This window comes from Zalophus californianus, chromosome 5, assembly GCF_009762305.2.
Source record: "Zalophus californianus isolate mZalCal1 chromosome 5, mZalCal1.pri.v2, whole genome shotgun sequence".
Lineage (NCBI taxonomy): Eukaryota > Metazoa > Chordata > Mammalia > Carnivora > Otariidae > Zalophus > Zalophus californianus.
The window spans coordinates 150,157,709-150,168,196 of record NC_045599.1 but is presented as its reverse complement, the minus strand read 5'-3'; positions in this window follow the sequence as shown (position 1 = coordinate 150,168,196).

Below are 10,488 nucleotides of genomic sequence, written 5' to 3'. Positions count from 1 at the left end.
ATCACTTTTTGATGTTTGTTTAGCTGAACACATCTGGACTCATCTTCCTCTATTTAATTTAAAAAACTGTAAATAAAGCACTTTGAAAAAGACAAAGAAAACTCACAAAAAGCAATGAGGTTGGAAGTGGTGTGACTGATACAGGAGCCTAGGGAACCCTATGCCTATGGTACACGGCGTACTGACCGTCCAGAACACGCCATCCTTTATCAGGCAGTAAGGATCCTGTGGTGGAACAAACAGTGTTTCTCAAGTCTGTGGGACCAGGATTTGAATCCCAAATCACTGTCTCACCAGCTCAGGGATCTCAGGCAAGTTACTCTACCCGTTTCCTCAAATTAAAGAAGGAATAACACTTCACAGAGCGGTTGCAATGAGCGGCCTTGCTCCTGTCTTTCTGCACCTCCCATGCTTGGTGGAGATCCAGTCCCCTCCACCTGGGCAGTTTCCTTTGTGGGGTTCTCTTCTCCTCCTTGCTCGCCAAGACTTGATACCTCTTCCCTTCTCTGCTTGCACTTCATTCTCCTGGTTTTATATGTCATATGTGCGCTCTTGGTTCCCAGTTTGTACCTCCAGCCATGACCAGTATGTTGACTCCAGACTTTCATCTCTAAGTGGCTATCCAGTGAGTCCAAGGGGCACCCTAGATGTGGCATGTTCAGATGTAACTCCTGAGCATGCCCTTGCTACCTGTCCCCTGCTCTCTATATCACGGTACCCAGAAGCTCCCTCCTGTCCACTTCCCTGGGCCCAGGGAACTCGGAGTAATTACACACTGATTTCCCATACCCTCCACGTCCCAGTCGCTCAGCAAATCTTGAGAGCTGTGTCCTCAACACGTATCCTGAGTATAGCTGCTCCTCCCCAAGAATGCCCAGCTCCCCTGTCCCTGAAGGAAGGGGAGGGGCCAGAGGCTGGGCATGGTGCTGTCTGGGGGCGGGGGAGGAGCCTGGGAGTCCCAGGCAGGGGAAAGAGCAGAGGCAAAAGGCCCTGAGGCTCAGGTGCAGCTGACAAATTTGAGGACTAGCAGGGAGGCCAGCATGCAGAGAGGCCAGCATGGAGTGAGGCCAGAGTTTGGGGGAGGCCAGCATGTGCTTGGCCCAGTTTCTCCTGCACGTGGTTTTCATTTATTTGTCCCCATTTGAGGCAAAGCCAACTTTGGTCTTGATGAAAATTTTGTAGTCAAAAGACTGAGAGCCACAAGCTTCCTAATTCAAACGTCATTTAGTCTCTTCATTTCATGTAGAAGGAAACTGCGGTCCAGCAAATGAGATAGAGGCTCATTCAGGACAAGGAGGATCCAGGAATTTTTCTTCAAAGTCCAAGTGGGTGTTGTGATGTGCGGGTCCTGAGGAAGCTGATGTAACCCCAGTGCCTGCTCAGTCACACCAGCCCAGAGGCCGTGTCCACCCATTTGAACCAGCAGGTGTTTGGAGTCTCAGAGTGCCAAAAACCACACAGCCGCTGGTGCGAGGGTCCACAATCGGGCTGGCTGCTGGGGAGCCAAAAGCCCCAGCTTTGGTCCCTGCCTCCATCTGGCCATCACCTGGATCTGACCCCATCCACTGGCACAGGTCCAGCTGCAGCCTCTGCCTGGGAGAGAGCGGGCAGCACTTGATGGAGAGGCAAGGGGTTTGCAGCTGAAATGGAAGCTCTCCTAGTAGCCGGGGCAGATGCAGACAGGAGCATCCAGAGCTGGCCATTGCCTGGGGATGCAGGTGCAGAGGCGCCGTGGCTAATAGCCCAGGACCTAACACTCTGGGCTTCAGATCTCAGCTCTGCCCTTTATTTACTCATGTGAGCCTGGGCAGGTCACTGCACCTCGATCCCGGCTTCCTTATCGGGTCCAGAAGCCCACCCCCAGGCTCTAGAGAGGTTTTAATAACATAGTGCAGGCGTGTGCTCAGGTCATTACAATGCTGCCCTGCCATCAGGAGCCCTTCATATCTGGTGGCGACTTTTAGCTTTTATTATTATGTGCCAGATCCTGTTTCTCTCTTCTTTTTTTCTTTAGGGAATTCCCTGTACACTGAAGCCTTCCCTTACAGAACACACGGAGCGCCTTCCATGGCCTAACTCGGCCCGCAGCTGCAGACCCAGCCCCCGAGCGGGCCAAGCCCAGATGTTGAATGAGTAGCCTTGCTGTGGTGGGGGTTCTTCCCCCTGGCCATACCCGCTCGACTCGGGCAGGCAAAGTCAGGACACACGGGCTCTGGCACAGCCTCCCCGAGGGAGGCCCTGGCTAGCGTCAGCATGTCCTCACCAGAGAGAGCTGGACTCAGCGCATCAAAGGAGGAGACCCAGCCGGGGACCCTCATAATGTGTGGGGGTGGGGGACAGGGAGGTGGCTGGTGCCCAGTCACAGTAGGTTCTGTGTCTGCACGTCGGAACGCAGGGCTGGTGGGGTGCAGTGATGGGGGGCATTGCACTCTGGGGCCCAGTGGCAGCCAGGGCTAGACCCTCTGCAAGCAAGAGCATGGTTCAGAAACAGGGCCCTCCCCAGCCCTGCAGGGCTGGATGCAGACCGGATGCCGTGCGGCGAGGAGTGGTAGTATGAGAGAGGGCCAGCTGGCTCCCCGTGTCACCCAGCTCGGTGCTGTCAGCTGATTCGTGTTCCCCAGGAAGAGATGTCCACGTCCTACCCCAGTACATGGTGAATGTGCATTTATTTGGAAATGGGGTCTCTGCCGAAGTAACCTCGTTAATAAGATGAGGTCATGCAGGTGTAGGTTGGACCCTACTCCTTTGACTATCGTTCATGCAGGGGGAGAGACAGAGAGACAGACATGCAGGGGTGGCAGGATGAGAGAGGCAGAGGTCAGTGTGACACAGCAGCAAGCCAAGGAGCACTAAGGAGGGTGGCAATACCAGAGACCAGGAAGAGCCTTCGGGGACCCTGCCGACACCCTGAGTGCACGCGTGTGGCCTCCTGGACTGTGGGAGAGTAAAACTGTGTTGGTTTAAGCCACCAGTTTCCAGAGCTGTGTTACAACAGCCCTAGGAAAGGAACACCCTTGGTTGACGGGACAAAACAGGCATACGGGCTAGAAGCGGGTGGAGGAAGCTTTGCGCACAGAGGGAGAGGAGGCCTTGCTGGGTTTGAGCAGAGTGGAAAGGGCAGGGAGGGGAGAGACGGGGAGGGGAGGGAGGGAAGGGCATGGAAGTAACAGCAGATGCAGACTCAGCCTGAAACACCAGCTGAAAAGTCCGGAATCTCAGCTGAAGACCATTGACTGTGGAGTGAAAGGCTTTTGGAAATGCCGGTTAGAGGATTAGGGGAAGAGTCTTCCGCCAGCCTGCGCAAGAATGAACGGGACCTGTCACACACAGAGGACCGGCAGCCACGTTGTGGCCCATGGTGGAGGACAGAGCGCCTGGCGGGACTCTAAGCGCTGAGGAGTCACTCAAGGGAAGCGATTCCTAACAGCTCCAGGAGTTTCGTGCCTTCACAGATTTCAGAAGGCACTCGAATGCTCAGTGTGTAGGGGTCCCGGGAAGGTGCTGTTCTGCAGACTCCGCCCTCCAGATGGCTAAGGGGCCAGGTATGAGTTTCCTACGGCTGCTGTAACAAAGCGCCACAGGCTTCATGGCTTCAGACCACACAGATGTTTTCTGTTCATTTCTGGAGGCCAGAATTCTGAAATCCAGGTGTTGGCAGGCCCTGTGCCCTCCAAAGGCTCAAAAGGAGGATCTTTCCTTGCCTCTTCCAGCTTCTGGTGGTTGCTGTTGATCCTCAGTGTTCCTGGGCTAGTAGACATGTCACTTTATTCTCTGCCTGTCATCGCACGGCTTCTTCCCTGTGTCTCTGTTTTCTTTTTATCAGGACACCAGTCATTGGGTTAAGACAGAGCCCAATCTAGGATGACCTCATTTTAAGTAATGGCATCTCTGCAAAGACCTTATTTGCAAAGGAAGTCATGTCATGAGGTTCAGGGTAGGAGGGTAGATGTGGATTTTGGGGAGACACTCTCTTACCCAGTACACACTTCATAAGCACACACACACTTATCTCCTCAAGCTTAGGCCCCGAGTCCTGGCGCCCCTCAGCTATGCTCATCTTGCTGGGCTGACATTCTTTTCGTAATTCAAACCTCCTTGAGGTATCACTGGGTTTGGTGGTAAGAGTCATGTGAGAATAGTAAAACAACCAAAGAAATGGAAAAATTATATCTGTGCTCACACAAACCAGTTTGCTTGTTTGTTTGTTTGTTTGTTTAATAAAGAGAAATTTAGAAATGTTATTTTTTTCCAGTCTGGTTGGGTGAAGAAATCACATTAGGAAACCAGTGTTCTCTATACGCTGTCGTTGATAAAGTCACGAGGAGTGAACAGTTAAGCCAAAGCTCTTCCTTAGGCACACCACCAGACAGATCATCCCTCTGCCCTGCTCGTCAGGAGACTGGGCCACTCCTGTCTGCTCAGCCAGGACACTCGTCCTTCCATGTCTCTCCCTGGGAGCACGCATGGAGGTTGATGGGTTTTTGATTGCTTTTCAGCACAATTCTCCCCATGCCTCCATTACCTGTTACTGTTGTGTAGGAGACACTGGGTGGCGTGCGGCCTCCCCTTTCATTGTGGGTGTGGAGCCTCCTCTGACAGTCTGTACATCTGCAAATATCACCCCAGACAGTCTGGGTTCTCTGCTCTGTTCATCCTTTGCATCTTCATATTTCTGTCATTGTCTTGACTTGTCATGTTTATACTGCAAAATCGAATTTGCCTCTTAGCAGCCTGAGGCTTGGTAGCCTTGAACTTGGTTTTCCCCCAGCATGTGGCCTTCCAGCTGGTGACATGGGATGGTTCCTGTGTCACAGCCGTCTCATTTTTTCCCCTTTGTTTTCTTTTTCTGATTCAGAAAGGCAGAACTATTCCAGCGTTTCCTTGTGAAATTAGGAATATATAGATTGCTTTTCAAGAGCATTCTCTTTTCAAAGGAATGTAAGATTAAGGTGCACACATCTGCAGTCTGTAAAAGGCCTCGAGGGTACATCTTTTCAATAAAGAGATTGTCTTTTTATTTGCTTTGATTAAAAACAGCAGCATTCCCTACTGCCAAATAACTCACCTGGGTTTTATCTCATCACTATAAATAAGCAGAGCAGGCATGCATCACAATGAGCTCCATTCAAAACATCAAGGCTAAAGGCTCCATAAAGGCTCCCCATGGCCATGAGTCAGTTGCACTTTCAAGATCACAGGCAGCCAGTTTCTTAATATCTTTATTCTTAGCCATCTGGTCATACCGCTGCCTGGGACTGGGGTCCTCCTGCTCGGGTCCATTGAGCTCAAAGCCGCGTGTCTAGGCTTGTCTGTGGTGTGTCTGGTGCACACAGTGCACGGCTGGCTGTTGACGTGCATCTCTGCAGGGGAGGGGGGGCACTCCACTTTGCCAGTGCCTCTGGGATGGGCATGGCTGTGCACACTGAGTTCCAGAGGTCTGAGGTGGAGTGCTCAGGAGTGTGGCAGGTTGGAAAAACAAAGAAGGAAGAAACAGTATACCAGCTCCAGAATGATGATGATGGTGTTGTTGATGATGGTGATGATGGTGTTGTTGGTGATGTGATGATGATGGTGGTGGTGATTGCGATGATAGATGGTGTTGATGGTGATGTGATGGTGATCATGGTGGTGATGATAATGGTGATGGTGATAATGGATGGTGTTGATGTGATATTGATGGTGGTGGTGATGATGATGGTGGTGATGATGGTGTGGATGGTGATGATAATGAAGATGGTGGTGATGATGGTGTGGATGGTGATGAGAACAAGGACAGTAGAAATGATGAAAATCATGTTGACAGTGATTCCTAGTGTTTGTAGAACTTACTCTGTTTTAGGTGTATAACTGAAGCGTCAAGCCCTGGGATTTAGTCACTATTATGAGCCCAGTTAGTAGACTTGGAAACTCTCCTCAATGGAGTCTTCTTCCTCTTGTTTGGGACAGTTCTTTTGGAAAAGCTATAATGTGGACTATTCAAAGAGCCCTCTCAGGAGTCGATCCGCACGTAGCTGGTATTGAAGTCCAAACGCTGATGGATTCTGTCCATTTTTGCCTCAACATGTTTTAATTTTACTTTCATTCTTGAGATATATTGGTCCTAGAATTTTAGTTTAAATTCTTGGTTTTGTTGCTGTTGTTTGAAGACAGAACTTGACTTTCTCCTGGCTTCCATCATTTCTAGAGAACAGTTAGCTATGACTCTTACAGACACAGCTCTGAAAGTCACTTGTCTTTTTTCTCTGCCTGATTTCTCTCTTGTTTTTCTACATTTTCCTACATTGTGTGTAGGTGAGGGTTTTTTTGTAATTACCCTGTTTGGGTTTGTAGAGCTGATTGAATATGTAGCTTTAGGTCTTTCATTAGTTTTGGGAAATTATCACAATTTCCTCTGCCTCTTTATTTTTCTCTTTGTGTCTGGGTCTTCAGTTGCAGGTAATGGAGACCTTCTTGCCACATCCCTGCCTCTCCTATATTCTTTCTGTCATCTTCATCATGCTGTCTGGGCAATTCCTTCTGACTGACCTGTCAGTTTGCTAATTCTGTTTTCCACTCTTCATAATTTTCTGTTACATTCATTAACGTGGTGTCATTGTATTTTTTGGTTCTTGAAGATCTGCTTGGGCTTTTTTGTAGCCCTCTACAAAATTCTCTACAAAAATGGTTTCTAGTTCTATGCAAAAATTCTCAGCTTGTCCTTTATTTCCTTAAGCACATTAAGCCCTGTTACTTTCTAGCCTGTGTCTGAAAATGCCATTGTCTGGATTCCTTCTGGGTTGAAGTTTCTCTCTAGTTTTTTTTTTTTTTTTTCTCATTAAACTTTTGTTTTAATGGGTCTCAAAATTCTATGACAGATTTTTGGTCAAGTTGTTTCCATTAAAAAGTACTGATTTTAAAAACTAATAAAACTGCCACACACACACACACACACACACACACACACACACAAACATGGTCCACAAAACATTCTCCTTTCCTTCTGAAGTTCTCTAATGTTTTCTTATCTCCTCATGTGTAGTAATTTTTGACTGGGTGCAGACATTGTATTTGAAAAGTTGTAAAGATAATTTGAGGCTTGGTATGATGCTCTCTTCCTACACAGGGGACCATAACTAGGCGAGGGGATTCAAAGCTGGGGTTACCTTGACTCTCAGGGACAGGCGTGGGTCAATGCTTGATTACCATCTTTTTCTGAAGGTCAGTTTACTTTTGGTTTACCATTATTCCTAGGGGATTTTTTAAAGATTTATTCATTTTCATTTTAGAGAGCGAGTGAGAGAGCATGTGAGCAGGGAGAGAGGCAGAGGGAGAGGGAGAGGGAGAGAATCTCAGGCAGACTTCCCACTGAGCATGGAGCCCAACCTGGGGCTCAATCCCATGACCCTGAGCCAAAATCAAGAGTCAGATGCTTAACAGACTGAACCACCCAGGTGTTCCTCCTTTATTCCTAGGCTTCAACTCTTTGATGTTCCAACTCAATGCCTAGGTGTTTACAGAGCCACCTTCTGTGCCTGAAGTACCCTGAATTCCAGTTTTTGTCTCTATCCCTGGGAGTCTGTCGAAAGCTCTGTTCATCACTTCGTGTTCTGCCGCTCATTTCAGCAGGAGGAGAAGCTTCTAGGGTAAATGTCCCCAAATGGTAGACTCACCTGTTTTATTTTTCTCTCAAACCTTGGTTCTATAATTTTTTTTATTGCTGTATTAGTTTTATGACAACTTTAAATACATTTCAATAATATTTTCTCAGATTTTTGGCTGTTCCCTTTGGGAAGGATTGGTCCGGGTTTAGTGGAGCTGGAACTCACCTGTATAGCAGTATCTTAACCATTTTTTAGATAAATCTATTTCATAGAAATTTTGCATATAATACATGGGAAAGCAGTTGAACCTACCTGCCAATCTCCTTCTGCACAGCTATGATCATGTTAAAAAAGACAGTTCTCATGACAACACTGCACTATTTTTGCTCTAGAATGTTCATGATACTCAGATACCCTGCCAACCTGATTGTGTTTTCTGCTATTAACTGCCATTGAAATCAGCATGGAGACGGTCCTCCCCTTAAACAGGGCACTAGACCATCTGGCTGCATCTCCCATATCCTCACCTGCCCACAAACTCTGCAGAGTCTTGGCCACCATCGCTCCCCCTTCTGCCTTGAAGCTCAGGTATTTTTACTGCTCAGGTATCCTTATGGCCTTCATCTGAGTCTGCCTTTGTTTTACTGCACATGGTAGACAGTGATTTGAAACCCTTTCTGGCTCACTTTCATTGCCACTGTTTGCGGAGCCACACCTGTATGCCTGGCACTGCCTCCAAGAGTCCCTTTTGGGTCTCAGGCACACCTCTCCACATTGCTTTGCGAGTTTCATGCTTCTATGCTCACCTGACAGGTTAGGAAACAAGCCCAAAGAGGTTACATCGGTTGTACAAGGTCACACAGGAAGTCTATAAAGGAGCCAAGGTGTGAACTCAGGTTGGGCTGGCTCTAAATCCTGTGCCCTGGGTCTTGCACTACACTACTTTGTTAAAGCATCTTGCACAAACTGAATCACCCCAATTTCCAGAAAGGACAACTTAGGTATATAGAGGCATTTATTCTTAGGAATGAAGAATGTCTAATGCCATTGACTTTGATTTTATTTAATAGGACTTTAGCCTAGAAAACTCAAATATATTACTGCCTGCAGGTGGACAAGTAGCACATTCTATGGACATTCTTTACTACTTACCTTTTACCCCTGTATGTGTGTGTATGTGCAATTGGTAATTTAATGAGTCAGCTTGGCTGTGCCATAACCAGCGTTTAGTCAAACACCAGTCTAAATGTCCCTATTAAAGTACTTTTTTATAAGTAATTAACATTTAAATAGTAGACTTTGATTAAAGCAAATTTTCTTGCTTAATGTGGGTGGGCCTCATCTAATCAGGTGAAGGCCTTAGAAGGAAAGACTGAAGTTCGCTAAGAAAGAATGCTGTCTGCAGAAGGCCTTCAGATTTGAGCTGCAGTGTGAACTCTTCCCTGGGTCTCCAGCATGCCAGGCTTCCCTGAAGATTACAGGCAGGCTACATCTCACAATTGTATGAGCCAATTCCTTAAAATAAATCTCTCTCCCTCTCTTTCTATGTCTATACATAAGCTATGGTTCTGTTTCTCTGGAGAACCTGACTAATACATTATGTATGAAAAGTATTTTAGTTGTAAATAATTTACTGAGTTAATCCCAAGCATCCGTAGACATCCTCTCATTTAATAGCATTTATGTTCTGAGGAGAAGTTCTGTAAGTGGAATATGGTTTCAACTAGAAACAGTATTCTCAAGACCTGCTATTGAACGCTTGACCAGTTTTCTAAAAGACCAAAGCCTGATATTATTATTATTATTTTTTTAAATAATTTTTATTGTTATGTTAATCACCATACATTACATCATTACTTTTTGATGTAGTGTTCCATGATTCATTGTTTATGCATAACACCCAGTGCTCCACACAGAGCGTGCCCTCTTTAATACCCATCACCAGGCTAACCCATCCCCCCACCCCACTCCCCTCTAGAACACTCAGTTTGTTTTTCAGAGTCCATCGTCTCTAATGGTCCGTCTCCCCCTCCGACTTACTCCCCTTCATTCTTCCCCTCCTGCTATCTTCTTCTTCTTCTTTTTTCTTAACATATATTGCATTATTTGTTTCAGAAGTACAGATCCATGATTCATCAGTCTTGTACAATTCACAGCGCTCACCATAGAACATACCCTCCCCAATGTCTATCACCCAGCCACCCCATCCCTCCCACCCCCCAAAACTCCAGCAACCCTCAGTTTGTTTCCTGAGATTAAGAATTCCTCATATCAGTGAGGTCATATGATACATGTCTTTCTCTGATTGACTTATTTCACTCAGCATAACACCGTCCAGTTCCGTCCACGTCGTTGCAAATGGCAAGATCTCATTCCTTTTGATGGCTGCATAATATTCCATTGTGTATATATACCACCTCTTCTTTATCCATTCATCTGTCGATGGGCATCTTGGCTCTTTCCACAGTTTGGCTATTGTGGACATTGCTGCTATAAACTTTGGGGTGCACGTACCCCTTCGGGTCCCTACATTGGTATCTTTGTGGTAAAAACCCAGTAGTGCAATGGCTGGATCATATGGTAGCTCTATTTTCAACTGTTTGAGGAACCTCCATACTGTTTTCCAGTGTGGTCGCACCAGCTTGCATTCCCACCAACAGTGTAGGAGGGTTCCCCTTTCTCCGCATCCCCGCCAACATCTGTCGTTTCCTGACTTGTTAATTTTAGCCATTCTGACGGGGTGTGAGGTGGCATCTCCCTGAGGTTTTGATTTGGATTTCCCTGATGCTGAGCGATGTTGAGCACTTTTTCATGTGTCTGTTGGCCATTTGGATGTCTTCTTTGGAAAAAGGTCTGTTCATGTCTTCTGCCCATTTCTTGATTGGATTATTTGTTCTTTGGGTGTTGA